An 11276-nucleotide genomic window follows, 5' to 3' on the forward strand; every position below is an offset into this window, starting at 1 on the left:
ATTTGTTCATTGGCCACTTTGGAGGTTAACTTGACTCAATCTTATTTTACTGTACTCATAATTTGTACTTCTAACCCTGAAAAACATGAAAATGAGACCCTCCTCTTGGTCACTGTATACAGCTCATGGGTCTCTTCTTCAAAACCATACTTCCCATGCCATGCTAAAAAGCTTAAATTTAATCTGTTAACAATGGAGGGTGATAGTTATTTTTTAAGGAAAATATTTGCATGTATATTTCAGTAAATATTTCGAACTACGAAATTGTGGATAGAAGGATTGTAGAGATCATTTCATCTGCTTTCAATCCCACCTAATATCATGTGACTAGAATTATGCAATAACACACGTTATGCTAACTATGTGCCCACATGATTTTAAAGGTGAGGGATACAGTAATAAACAAAATAGACAAAAATAACTGTCTTCATAGTCTTTACATTCTAGAATGGGCTACAGACAATATACAAATAAACAAAGAAAAAAGCAAAGTATCATATGGAGCAGGAGTCAGTCACATACAACAAATTTGCTTGTTACCTCTTTTTGGAAATAAAATTTTATTGGAACAGTCACACCCATTTGTTTAGATATTGTTTATGGCTGATTTAGGTACAATGGCTGAGTTATGTAGTTGTGACAGAGACTTTCTGGACTGTAAGCCTCAAATATTTACTATCTAACCTTTTATGGAAAAAGTTTCTTGACCTCTTGCATATAGTATTTGAGTTTGGAGTAAATGAAATGGAATAAATAAAGCTGAGAAAGAGAGAAGAATGTGGAGGGAATTGTTAGTATAGAAAATAACACAACAAATATAACATAATGGTATAATATAATACATGCCAAATGAATGAATGTAGTGGTTGGGGAAAGGCTCATTGAGAAGGTATTATCTGAGCAAATATACTTACCTTCCAAATCAATATAGTTGATATATTTTGTGATTAATCTTTCTGTGGATAATCTCCCTAAACTAATTCAATAATAAATTCTCTATATTAGTGCCTTATTGCTTTGTCTTGTACAACTGCTATAGCACTGTGGCTTAGCTCTTCAATATCCATCGCTCTCCTCGGTGACCCATGCTACTCTATTTATTCAAAAGAAACTTTTAAATTATTTTATCCCCTGCTCTAAGATTGTCTGCAACTTCCTATTAACTTCAGGATAAAAGTCTAAAACTCCTTCATAGCCAGGATTCAATATCCTTCTAAATCTCTGTCAAAGTAGTATCTCCAGAATTATTTATCTTTCTTCCCTCTAAACCACAGTCAAACTGTACTCTTTGGTTCTCTGCCGTTTCTATGGTTTCAGGTTTACACTGATTTCTGGCATGTCCTTCCTCCTCAGCTCTTGAAGACATAATGAGAAGTATTAAGTGAGCAGAAAATCGAACGGGAAGAGGAAGTGAAGTCTGCGGATAGATAGCTTGGGAAAGTGCAGTCCAGGCAGAGTGGAGAATAGGTGTAAAAGCCCAGCGGTGGGAGTGTGTTTGGTGTGTTTGAGGAGCAACCAGGAGGTCTTGGTGGTCAGAGCATGATGGCGAAGGGATCTGGGAAGGTTAGGTGAGAGAGGTAAGGGAGGAGGCAGGGAAAAAGATGGTGAGAGCTTAGACTTGGACTCAGTGAGATAGGAGCCACTGAGACTTCAGATTTGGAAGGCTCAGGCTGCTGTGCTAAGATACCCCTATATATGGACAAGGGTAAAAGAAATGGACAAGTTAAGAAAGTACTGAAATAATGCATGTGAATGTTGTTAATATCTTGGACCAGGGTATTGGTTTTTCCCAACCACTGTCTCTTTCTGGAAAGTCCTTCCTGTCCGTCTATGCTGGGAACTATGATAAAAAATGTATATATGCCCATGAAAGGGTGCATTTCATGATCGAAAAAAGGTCTTGCAAAATATCTGTGATAAAAAGGAGATGTTGAGTTTATCACAGTTAAAAGCCTCTGCGCTTCACTGTGCTCCCAGAGCAGCATGTTTCAATTCCGCAACAAGCAACATGGGAAACCTCCAGCCCTGCTCCTGGGAGACTCTCAGGGGACAAGGACAGATGAGGAATGAGACACATAGTTAATGAACCACACAATGGGCATTATCCAAACCATAAGGCTGGGCAGACCTTGTGGGTCTTTGCTTTTGCTCCATTGATTTCAGCTTTAAGTAAATCTAAAAAATGGCAAAATTAGCATTTCTACTACTATCCTTCAAAGACATAAAATGAACAATTCATCTTTACCCTGTTCTGTGAGTTGAGCAGTTTACTTGTTAACTCTTTTCTTCAACACTCACTACTGCTCTCATGTCATCCTTGCTTTAGAAAGAGTACCTGGTGATAATTTATTTTTCTTTCTCATCAATTATAATTCACCAGCAGATGCCACAGGCTCCTCGTTTGTTTAAATGTACCATAATGTGATAATGAACCCTCCAGGTTTCACCTTTTTTTTCAGTGTCATATTGGGGTGTTTTATTTCTCCTGTTTATGCCCTGAAAGTCCAGTGTACTTCCTCTGACAAATTCATGGCTGCAGGTCTAAAGTATATTCAGAATGTACTTACTTAAGCAAACCTGAGAGCTCTCGAATCCTTTTTAGTCATTTGAGGTAACATTGCCTGTTTAGAAAACCTGGGAGTCAAGAAAGAAGGTTAATCCAAGGCCAGAAAGATTTGAAATGAAGTGAAACGAGCATACAGACTGTTCACACCAAAGCAACAGAAACATGAAGGCTTAACCACCGGGTGGCCAGAGCAGAAAATAATGCATTCAAAATAAATTGTCTTGGCAAATCCAGTTTACTCAGATCCAGAACTCAGCACAGACTATCTCTAATTGGTTAAAGTTTTAAAAATATTTATTCTTGGGCCCAAAACATAGATTTGGAAATCTGGCTATCCAAAAGCACCAGCACAACAGAGCTTTTAGAAGTCACAGCAAGGCAAGTATCAGAGAGAGAGAGAGAGAGAGAGAGAGAGAGAGAGAGAGAGTGTTATAGCAATTACAGGAATTTGGCTTGCAATCATGTGAAAACTGATTATGTGTTATACAATTTTTTTCTCAAATTATTGTTTTTATGTAGGGAATGAAATATTATTATTTCTCGCCAGGACCTTTCCACGTTCTATCTAGAATAAAGTGATATTCTTTAAGTGACTAATTCCTACTCATTTTTCAGGTTTCAGCAAATCTATAAATTTTTCAGAAAGACTTTTCTTCATTTCCAAATCCAAAGTATAATGCTGCTTATGTGCTCGTTTGTACTACTTTTTATTTTCCTCCAGCACTCTTATAGCAATTTGTAATGTTTTATGATTTAATAATTTGTAAAATGTCAGTTTCTCCCACAAAACTGCAAATCTCACCGGGGCAGAGACCTTTCCTTTTTGGTTACTAGAAACATCTAAGAAGGAATATTTGTGAACTCATAAATGGAGATCTAAAAGAATTCAGAACAGGGAAATGGGAATGAATGTAAAAAAGTATTTCGGAGATAATTGTTTAACTTCCACATTTTATCTTTTTAAATATCTTCCTGAAGACATTCAAGTTTAAATACAGCCATGGAGTTATAATGTGATGTGGCGGTTTGTTTTTTATTTGTTTGATCTCCTTTGTAGCCATCAGTTCCTGAGTTTTCCAACCTAGCCACTCGATTATATTTTCTATTAGCAACATTCTAATCAATGATATATGCTTTCACTGATGCTGAATAAATAAAGATCAGATAATTTTTGATATATTCCTGCAAGTCTTTCAATACAGATAACAAAGAATTAAGCATTTAAGCAACAAATTCAAGCTACATTAAATATCAATTTTATATACATAAGGGACTGCATTTGTCAACAAGGATTAACTGATCACTTGAGACAAAGAGTTCTTTTCTGTGGAGTGGCTTTTGGGTCTCAAGTGAATGACAGAATTTGTAAGAGAAAATATCTCCAAGATATATTATTATGTGTGGACCTTCATGTACATGAGTTTAATTTTCACTTCCATCACTTTTTTTTTTCTGGGACTGTGGATCAACTTATTGAGTTCTTAATTCTTTCAGCCGTAAAGTCAGGAAAACTCTGCGTTAATCCAAACATTTATCTTCTACACTTCGTAATCCAAGTTGCTGAGAACCGCTAGAGAAAAAGAACATAGACTGGGGGCATTGTCAACAGAAAAATTTAGCACAACAGTAGCTCATATCCTGGCTACCTTCCTAGATCTTCCTAATTATCTCCTTCTCTCACCCCAACAGCAATTTTTCTAAGTGTTCACCAATCTTTCCAATCACAAATATTTGCCAGTGTTCTCAATTGAAGACAACAGAAAACACTCACACAGCTAAGTAGATAAGGTGTGTTAAGTCAAAAACAGTTCATGAAATTGTTGGACGGGCTGACGGACAATTCTAGGCTAAAGTTCCAGGAATAACTCCCAGAGCCACATTGTGGATGTAGCCTGCCAAAGGAGCTGCTGCCTCTTCCATGATTAGGGAGCTTTCAAATCAGCAGTATATAACCTCAGCTGAGCTCAGAACTGGGCTACCTCTACTGTAATCCGTGCGAGACAATCGAATGCTGTATCCTGCTTCTTTTCTCATGTAATTCTGTTTTAAACTAGTCTTTCATGGTACGTCTGATTTAAAAACCTAAAACATATGCCTGTCACTAATAAGGGAAGGTGGGAGATGTAGTTTTTAAAGGTAGTTCTGCATTTCTAAAACAGGCTTTACATTGTGAGAGACTATCACATTATGGGAAGGGATGCCAAAACGTGGAAGGCTGCCACAAATGACACATGTTCAAAATTTGCCAGACTGATTGTCTTGTACTCAATATGCCATGATCACTGACCCTTTTCACAGATATCCACTGAATTGCAGACAGGAAACTACATTTCCCAGAATCCCTTTTCCTGTGCAGTTCTGACCACTTAGTTTCTGCCAGTGAGAGGAAATCACTGTGTCCAAACAGAGAGGAAAAAGAAGCCTTTATTTCCAGGAGGTAGCTGCTGCGAGAAGAGCAGTTAGATATAGGATTTGCAGTGATTTCTTAACCACTCACTTTCCTTATACAGACCAAGATATTTGGTCAGATCTTTTTCAGTGCTTTTGAGACTTCTAGCAGTTTCCATGCTACCTCTTGGAAATCTTTTGTGACAGAAGGCTGAGCTTTTCACGTTGGTTACTTGACCTTCATTCTCTCAGCATTTCCAATATTTATGTAAACCACTAATTTACTAAAGAAAAATTCTTCAATTTTGGAATAAATAAGTGATTTTTATTTTCCCAACTGAACATAACTGCTACATTATTATTCCACTATCCCCTCAATAATTTCGACAATGAACAACAAATAGTCTCATTTCCCACTTACCAGAAAGAAAAACAGAGGCTATATATTTAAAAAAAAAATCCTAACCTTATATTGATTATCACATATGTATTCATATTTCATTTTAGCTCATTTTCTTCCATCGCAAAGAATGAGGTATTTCTCTTTGGTTGAAGGTTAATTCTTCCATTAGTTTGTTATCTATTGCATCTTCATTGTTTGTCTTTCTGCCTTGGATGTTCTACCTCTGCCTCTTTAGTTGCTCTTCTACATACAAACATATGCAAGTATCTCCCATATAAAATGCAAGTAAACAAGCAACACACCACATTCACCAAAATGGCTGAATTATGCCTTTAAAATAGCTCGTAAATGTTGATGTCTGAGAACAAACAAGATTTACTTTCTACCTACTCCTCATGTCCACTGTTAGTAGTCCCAAAGCTCTCTTTATCCTAGTGCTTCAGAGACCAAGGATAACAGAAGCACCGACATTTTAAAGCCAGTCATCAAGGTTTAATGCTGCAGACAAAGAGAGTATGGAGAACTGTGCGATAATTCTAAATAATTCTGCCCGGGAGTAACAGATGCTATTTTCTTTTTTTATTTTATTGCCAAAGAAGTCACATGTCTAAATTCAGAGGGATCGGAAAAGGCAATCTGATTGTGGGCCTAGAATCAGAGGGGTTCTCAAAACATTGGCGAGTACTGCTAATCTTCCACAAACACACACCCTCTGTCAACTCTGCACAGGCGTCTCCCACAATTCATAGCTAAATTGCTTCAAAGAGCAGTCTGAATTTTACCACCTGTATTTCCTGCCCAACAAAATACTGTCTAGTTTTTTCTGGAGACAGAATTCTAGTTGGCAATCATTTCCTTTGAGAATGTTTAAAGTATTGTTCCATTATATTCTAGAATTAAATGATACTGTTGAGAAAACTGATGCTATTTTTTTCTTGACCTGCTATATATGATTTTTTTCTCTCCAGTTTTTTAAGGTTATTGACTTTATTTGTAGTGTCCTAATATTTTATGATATAGGTTTTTCTTTCATAGTTTTCATTTTTTTCATGATGTGCATCTTTTTGTATTTATTGTTTTGAGTGCTTAGTGACCTTTAAAGTGGATTTTTAAGAATTATTGGATCATTTTCTCAATTCTCTGTTTTTTTTTTGGAATTCTTATTAATTTTATACCAATGCTTTAATTTCTTTTTCTTCTTTTATGACTTTAACTGTCTTTTCATTTAATTTTCTGAGAAAGTTGCTTTTATCTTTTAATACTTCTATGAAAATTTAATATCTTTCATATTCTCCATTTCCAAGATTATTTATCCTATTAATGCTCTTTTTCATAGCATTTGTTCTTATTTTATGATTACACTATCTTTCACATTTTTGAGTAGACTCATGAGTACATTAGTGATTCTGGTGAAGTATTTTCTTGCTTCTACATTTTCTCTTCCATCTAATTTATTTTTTATTTCTATATATTTCCTTTACTCTCACCTTTATATTAGAAACTTTCTTGAAAATTTCATTTTAATATTGGTTGTCAATTTCCTTAAAAGTAAACTTTAAAATGTTTTAAGACGCTCTGTAAGCACAAGTAGGACTTGATAAGAGGTAGACTTCATCTTGAAATGCTTAGGAGGAATCTCAGAATTTTGTTAGGAAATCCACTGACTGTAAGTAATGATAGATCTTTTGTCTTGTGGTTATCATTTTATCAGAGAGAAATAGTCAGGTATCCTGCCTTGCTGGTATAATCTTGGCTGTCGGTATTCTGAGAATATGTTTTAGTTATCTTTTGCTGCATAACTAGCACCCACAATTAGTTATTATCTCACAGTTTCTGTGGTCAGGAATCAGGGTGCAGCCTAGCTGGAACTTTTGGCTCTGGATCTCTTACAAGTGGGATAAATCATCATCCCAATCTGTCTAGGACTTTCCTAGTCTTAGCCCTGAAAGTCTTATATGCCAGGAAACCCCTCAGTCCTGAGAAAACCAAGATACCAGGTGATCCTACAAGTCTGCAGCCATCTTAGGGCTTCACTGGAAAGGCTCTGTTTCAAGTTCATTCACATGGTTTTTGGCAGGATTCAATTTCTCATGTTCTGTTGGACAGAGGCCTTCCTTAGTTTCTTTCAAAGTAGGTCTCTCCATATAGCTTACTTCATCAGACTGAGCTAGAAAGACCTCAAGAAAGTGCCAGCAAGAGTGCTAGCAAGACAGAAGTCACAGTTTTTGTCACTTGATCATAGAAATGACATTTGATCATTTTGCCACATTCTATTCATTAGAAGAAAGTCCCCAGGCCCAGCCCACATACTAAGGAGGGAGTGACACAAGGGCTTAAATATTAAGAAGAGGGGAATATGGAGTGTCAGGTCAGAAACTGCCTACCGCAGAGTCTAATAAGGGAATGCAGATGTGCAGGGAAGGGATTCAGGGAGACCACTACTTAATTCACATGATTTTAAATTGTCCACTGATTTCTTTGTTCAGTGTCCCCGAAACAAAAATCTTATTTAACTCTTCCAGAGAGTATAATATCAGTATTCTACAGACATCACGAAGGTGATGTTATTTGCTATGTGAGGTGGAGAATAAGATCTAGGAGTAAAATGTATCTTATATAGATTTTCAAACAATCTTCCTGTTCATTGTCCACCAGTCACCCTAACTTTTAACCTGCTGCATCATTCAACTCTTGAGTCTTTCCAAGGTTCTAAAACACATTGGTCTGCTTATTGCTATCACCTAACCACCTACCCCTACGGCCACTGAGCTTTCAGGCTTCCCTTATATATCAGTTTTCTCTTATCCAACTGTTTTCTGTCTGTGAAAATGTAATCTCAATGTCTATCTTTTATTATTTCTATTTTTAACTTTGTCCTTGTGACCTTATGCTTTTTATCCCCCTTTAATTTCAAAGTACTGTTTCAAGAGGAGATGTGGTTAATACTTGTTCAATCCGCCAGGTTAAATCAGAATCCCTATTATTTTCTTAAAATCTCTAAGGCATCCTCTTTTCAACTCCCATCGTCATTGTTTTATTTATGCATTGCCAGTGTCTGGTCTGGTCACTAACACATAAGAGGTATTTAAAAATAAATAAAATTGGATCAAATCAAATCAACATGACTCTCTTGAGAATAATTTTATCCAGAGTAATAAGAAGAAGACTTAGAAAACAAACAAGCAAGCACACCAAAAATGCCACTGACCTATTGTCCTCAAATGTTAATTATAAAAATAAACAAGACATGGAGAACCTTGTAGAATGTTAGATCTGTGAAGCTACAGATGTTTGCCTGGTTTATCCACTGTTGTATCCCCATATCAAGAATACTGACGGCCACATGGTAGGTGCTCAATAAGTGTTTGTTTCATGCATGAGTGTGTAGTGGTAGGAATACACTATAGAATCAGAAGACTTGGATGTGAAGTGACAATAACTGTATTACTTCAAACAAGGTAGTCATCCCACTGAGCTGTCATTGTTTTTAGCTCTAGATCATCAGTTAGGATATTTGCCCAAGGACGCCATTCTGTGCACATTCTGGGATAATGTATATCAATGCACTTGGACAGATTCTGGTACCTAACATTTTCTTAGCAAACAAAGATCACGTTAAAAAATTTGTGGTACTATTTTATACTTTGTTACTAAATACAAATTCCAAATAATCTCAGATTATGTCTTTTCGTTTAAGTCAGGCATGGACAGCAAACCTTTCCTTTCTCTAAAGATTGGGTATGTGTGGCTTGAGAGAGGGAGTGGTCACTTGCAAAGATTTTTAAGGGTAAGCCATGTAGCAGTGGGAGATTGCCTCATGCTGGCTGGAGGGTTGCAGAGAAATGGATCCTTTCCCTGGAATAAACTCTGATTGTTCCTGTCTTTAGGGCCAATTGTCTCTTGTTACTCATTTAAGGGACTCGGTGCTCCCTGTATTCCTCTGCCCTCCCTACATGCCTTTACACTGACCGCTTGCTGACCTCAGCCCTATAAGTCAAAGGTGGAGTTAATAAAAATTGGCCAATACCTAGACTCTTAATTGAATCTCTAGGTCTTTATTGACTCCCTCCCCCCACCCCCAGCTTATTTCTTCTCCCTCCTTTCTATCCTTCTTATTTTAGAAAGAAATTTTTCAAAATTGAATACAAAATATTTAGGTGCCTGGCACCTCCAGAGTGGTAATGATTGCATTGTGCATTAGCTGGAAAGTCCATTCCCAGTTTAATAGGCTTAAAGAGGAATGGATGTACTTTGGCTAAACCAGGAAAGCTGATTGCTACCTAAATAACTAATTCATCTTCATAGCAGATGGATGTCAAGGATATTCAAGAGCAGATATATCCAAGGTCATGTCAATTAGTTGTGGAGAAGGGCTTGACTAGAAGGCAATTTGCGATATAAACAGCCTTCATTTCCCAAACCAAGACCCTTAATAAAATACCTTACATGGTTGAAAGGCTTTGGAAAGACATCCAACTTCTTCCGGGATATATGGGAACCTGGGGATGAATTCTTCATAAAACGATGCACCCTTTTGGAGGATTTACAGAGGAAAATTATAGACTTCACACTTTCTCTTTAATGTTTTTGCTGCTGGTTTTTCTTCTTTACTTGCCTTGTCAGACTCATTTTGATGCCTATGGACAGATGTTGATTCTTTATAATGCTCACAAAGGAAACAATGGATGATAAGATAAGGAGCAATAAATAGTCATCATATGTTTAGCCCCAAGATTGAGATGATGGTAAGCTCTACAGGAAGTTGCATATACTATCTCTTCAACAATCTCCTTTTAATATTGAATACCATTTTCAGTTCACAGCAGCATCCCACATATGTGAATTCCCATCTTACAGGAGAAGGCAGTTAGTTCATATTATCTAACTGCTGGAAATTACTGATCCAACTTTGTCAGATAGTTAGTTGCCAGCTGCTAATGGTGGCTAGTGAGACATATAAGATATTAGTAGGACATGTGATCTCTTCTAATTAAAACTTTTGTTTATTCTGATGATAAAAACAAGCTAGTAACATCATCTGGTGATGCTACCCAATGGTTTTACCTACAGTCAAGATTGACTGTATCTCCATTTTCTCAGTGACCAAGTGTGTGCCAAACAAAGGAGCATTTTCTAGACCGGATCCTAAGGATCTTTGATTTCCCTGTATCACTTCAGACCAAGTGAGTTAATTTGCCCAAGGGAGAACAAAACAGAAATTAGAATAACTGGAGCAACTCTATTAAGTCCAAACATATGACATTTTGCAGAAGGCAGTATCAGCAAGAAACTTTGTCATTTCCACCTTTCATAGATGGTCCCCTGCTTTGTCTACAGCCTAGGTTGTGCTTAGGTTTTACCATTTTGCTGGGAGCTCTGTTAGGCTAATTTGATATTTTGAAAGTCTGTCACTGCTGTTCTTATTTAATAAGTAACTAATCAGTTCTGCAGTCTGTTGTGCCCTGCTGCTGCTTGCAAAGCTAAAATAGGACATTTTGATTAATTTTTCTGCTTTTGAGCAATATGTTCTGATAACTTCTAATATATTGACTCTAGGATATTTGAATGCACATTCTCAGTCTAATGTTGTGCTTTGTGGCAGGTGTTCAGTTATGAAGACAATACATTTTCAGGATGAAAATGTCATTGGAGTATAACATACGTGTAAAGACCTTTGCAGAAGCCAGGGTGTGGATAACCAGAGCGCAGGACATTGGAAATATTTTCTGGACAAATTCTTCAACAATAAAACATGCTATAGAATTTCAGGAGATTTCCTTGAAGGGAAACAATTGCAAAATATATTGATATTTCTCTTAAAATCATAACTGATTCTCATCTTCTCCACAAAATTATGTCACTTTAGAGTTGGTCATCCATTGATGCTTTTTTCCATTTTGAATATTACATACCACATAT

Source organism: Pteropus vampyrus, unplaced genomic scaffold (genome assembly GCF_000151845.1).
Source record: "Pteropus vampyrus isolate Shadow unplaced genomic scaffold, Pvam_2.0 Scaffold130, whole genome shotgun sequence".
In the NCBI taxonomy this organism is placed as follows: domain Eukaryota; kingdom Metazoa; phylum Chordata; class Mammalia; order Chiroptera; family Pteropodidae; genus Pteropus; species Pteropus vampyrus.